Consider the following 4,684-nt stretch of genomic DNA (forward strand, 5'->3'; position numbering starts at 1 on the left):
ATTGTATTTGTTCGTTTGGGCGAGGCAATGTCAATAATGAATGAGAATGTTAATAATGAATGATGTGAATATTATGGTCATCATGAATGTACCTGCTAGTTTCGGGCGAATTAATGTGTGATATTGTACTTGTTTTTATTACTGTACCTCTTAATTGTTTGGGTGAATTAATGTTATTAATTATGTAGATATTGTAATGTTATATTTGTATTGTCACTGTACCTGTTGCTGGTCGTTTGGGTGAATTAATGTTATTAATTACGTAAACAATGTACTGTTATATTTTCATTGTTAGTGTATCTTTGGTGAGTTGTGATTTTAACTGTTAAATGAAGTAAATGATTTATTTATATTTTGCTATAACAACTATATATGCATGCATATTTGCTTTGTATTTGTTATTTGGAGATGACCCTTACATTTGACAGGACGTCACATATAGTGTTACTTGAGTGAATAATGTCACGGTCAACCCAATAGGAGAAATGCGAGGAAGTACAATAGCATGTAGTCGGAGGCTCCGAGATACTTTTGTGCTGGTATGAGACTTGTTGGGAGAGTTTTCTACAAGCGCCCAGAGTTATGACCAACTAGGATTTATGCTTGGGTAGTAAAATATCAATAGTTTTGGCTATAGGAGTCTCTTTTGTTTAACGTATTAACTTTACCTTAGTGAATGTAAATACTCTGATTTATTATTTTTGAAATATAATTAAAATAGTTATTAAATGATTTTAAAGTAAATGAGTATTTAAGACAATCATCAATAAATAAAAATGAATTTGTAATTTTACGTTTAGAATTTTGGTAGTGAATGTCCCAAAAAAAAAGCGGGATGTTACAAACAACACATAGGAGATTGTAGACCTGCCCCTGGAGTCAAACCTATAGGGAGCAAGTGGATTTACAAATTCAAAAGAAAGTAGGACGAAACTATAGACAAATATAAAGCAAGGCTTGTGGCAAAGAGATATAATCAAAGAGAAAGATTGGACTATCTTGACACTTTTAGTCCAATCACTAGCTTGATTGGCCATGCCATCCATTTTTCGTTGGCATCTTCACCAACTTGACATCAAAAATGATTTCTTACATAGAGACCTATACGAAGATGTGTACATGATATTACCATCTAGAATTATTGGGGATAGAATAAACCAAGTCTGCAAGCTAATTAAATCCTTGTATGGGCTGAAGCAAGCTAGCAGACAGTGGCATGAGAAGCTACTCTCTACATTATTGAATTATGGTTTTCAACAAGAAACATCGAATCTCTCAATCTTCACTAAATGTGATTCATAAACTTTCACAACTTTGGCCATGTATGTGGATGATGTAATCCTAGTCAAGAATGGTTTGGATGAATTTCAACAGATCAAGGATAGATTGCATGAGCTTTTTGGCATCAAAGATTTGGGATCCTTGATGTTTTTCCTTGGGTTAGAAGTAGCACAATCTAAGAGTGGTATCTCCCTTTGTCAAAGGAAGTGTTGTTCGGATTTATTGATAGAAACAAGTATGTTGGGCAGAAAACCTACTTCAACACCAATGATGCATCTATAAGATTACAACAACAAGATGGAACACCTAGTGTAAATGATATTTAATACATGAGACTCATTGCTAAATTTATATACTTGACAACTACAAGACCTGGCATCACCTTTGCAATTCAACAGCTAAATCAGTACATGACAAGTCCTAGTCAGACACATCATCAAGTAGCAATTAGGGTCCTCGGATACTTGAAGAATGCACCAAGAAAGGGTTACTATTTTCTTAAATATTCAGAAGTCAAACTCACTGGATTCACATATGCAGATTGAGTCACATGCAAATATTCTAAGAGATTTATTTCATATCTAGAAGAATTTTTTATGGGGTGGTGATAACAGAATAAAAAAATCAATTGGGTTAGTTGGAATATGGTTTGTCAAACCAAAAAGAGTGTGGTTTGGAGATAAAGAATGTTGAATTTTTCAATATGTCTTTATTATCAAATGGTGTTGGAGGATGTTAACGGAAAATTCTGTTACATGACAAGAGGTTTTAGTATACAAATATGGTCTGTTAATTTCTAGACCGCATAGCCCTCTACCGCTTGGAACCAAATTGTCGTTATGGTTGTCGGATTTACTCTACCTCGATGGTGAATTAGGCTTGACATCTACTTGATTTTTTTAGGTTGCATAAAAAAAATTGGTGCTGACACTGAAATATTATTTGGGAGGAAAAGTGGATTGGCGATATATAATTAAAAGTCTTATAAAGATGTGCAATTTTACAAACGTGGGATCTTAGGGATAGTTCATTTGTAAGGAGGGTGGGAATTCAATATACTTGTTTTTTAATTAGTGTTTACCATCTATGGGAAGTTTAGCAACTCAAAAGAAAGCTACTCATGCAGACTTTTTATGTGGTGGGTAGGGCCACCACTCCTTCAAATATATATTTTTATTGAAAATATATAAATTAAAAATATTAATGTGATGTATATATATCAAAATATTCGCACGAATGTCAATTTTGATTGGGTTTTGCTATTCTAGAGATGCAAAATCAATTCTTGAATAATTGAGTCTAACCCTTTCCTTTAGATCTAGCCTCCATTGATGGACTCGTTTTTCATTTTATTATGAAAAAAAATGTTATTTGAAATGTATTCGACTAGACAAAACCCTATAGATGAGCTCATTTTGTATTTTATTACGAAAAAATGTTATTTACATGTTTCAAATGTGTTCCACATGCTTTAAAAAAACATACTATACCGATATTCCATCATATAAATAATGATATATGAAGTATTTTGTTTAATATATATATAAGCAAAAACATTATGCCCCTCAAAATAATCAATCAAATTCCGCCAATTTAAATATAATGTATTGAGTTTGAATATCTCTTGTACTTTTATTATTAATATATTTCATATTTTTTAGCGGATTATTAATATATCTCTTGATTATAAAAAAAAAAACAATAATTAATATACAATGTTTGACATATTTTAGTTATTGACACATGATACTTTTACTTCTATACTATGTGATATTGATTTAGCAATAATGACCCCAAATTGTTATTAGTTTGTTAATATGCAAATTTCATTAATTCCATATAAAAAGTTGATTGTTAATGACTTAAAGGTATATATCATTAGTTTTTATATAATCGCATGATTTATTTTTGTCAGAAAAAAAAAGTTTTTTTATTTCAAAAAATAATATGTCACACGAGTTTTTTTAGGGAGAGATCAAAATGTCTCTTCACTTTTAATTGTTACATTAATTTTATGGGTTGGAAATATTAACCTATTGCTTAAGTGTTTTTTAGACATCAAACACTAAGGAATGTTGGATTTAATTTTATTTTGTCCTTTAGTTGTTTATAATAAAATTCATTTTGTTTTCCTCTTTTTTATTTCTTTCTCTTTTAAATTTTTAAGTAATTAACATACATAGCGTGAAAGATTGATTCATGCAATTGTCAAGCACCATATCTTAACTTTTATGAAAAGGCATTTTAAGTGCGTGTTTGTATGATATGCAAAAACAACTAATAAGCTCTTTTGAGCTAACATATCATTACTTTTAAATTTTAACATAGATTACAACCTGGGAAAAAAATCTGAATACAATTGTAACCAACTAACATAGATTAGTTTTAAGAAAATACCGGAAAGAAGCAAGTTGAATACAATTGTAAATACAAAACATTAGAAATTTATACATGCAATTGATTGATATTTTCTATATGACTGAATGAATAATACTTGCTCAATCCGAGTGATACAACATGTGTATAGTGTAGGTGCTGCACTATTCTTTTGCAAGTTAGGCAGTATTAGGAATTAATGCGGATAAAAAAAAAAAGTGAGTTAAAGTGTGCTCTTGTTGCTACATTGCATCCATGGATAATAATGGAATAGATCAAATTGAAACTCAATATTTTAAATTATAAAATTAAAATTAAAATCTGCAATTTTTTTTGAATCACTGATTTTTCAACTATGTGACTGCGTCAATTCACATAATGCAATGAATACATTAAGAACTATCAAAGTTGCCTCTTGTTCATATCCCCCTCATGTTAGTTTGTGTTTATATTTCTCTCTCTTTCATAGGCATTCAAAAACTATTTAATGTCTCTCTTATAGAGAAAAGATAACAAAGTTTCCACACCATCTTGTCACATGAAAATATGACATTGTTTCCTACTTGACAAAACTTATGCTAAGGACAATAATTGAGATAAATGTTGAATTATTTGGAATTAATTCAATACAAAAACATGATTACAATCAATATACTATATATTTTATACAGTGATTCTAACTAAACTAACTTACACTACCAACTCCAACTATATGTAACAAATCTATAACCGTATCTAACTGAAATAGATTTTCCAGAAACTCACATAGTTGCAAACAGGCTACAAAGGGTAAGCAGAATAATTTTTTCTTGTTCTTTTGGATCAATGAGCAAAACATTATTACCAATTCAAACCACACAAAGCAACAAAATAATCCAATATATACAATATGACCACAAAATTATGAAACCAAATGAAATAAAACAGTTATTATTATTATTACTAAATAAAAAGATTGAAAGCAGTTAATTCCGAAAATACAATAAAAAGAAAGCAAATAATTTTAAGAATTGCGTTCAGGGAAAGA

This window comes from Cicer arietinum, chromosome 1, assembly GCF_000331145.2.
Source record: "Cicer arietinum cultivar CDC Frontier isolate Library 1 chromosome 1, Cicar.CDCFrontier_v2.0, whole genome shotgun sequence".
NCBI classification, from domain to species: domain Eukaryota; kingdom Viridiplantae; phylum Streptophyta; class Magnoliopsida; order Fabales; family Fabaceae; genus Cicer; species Cicer arietinum.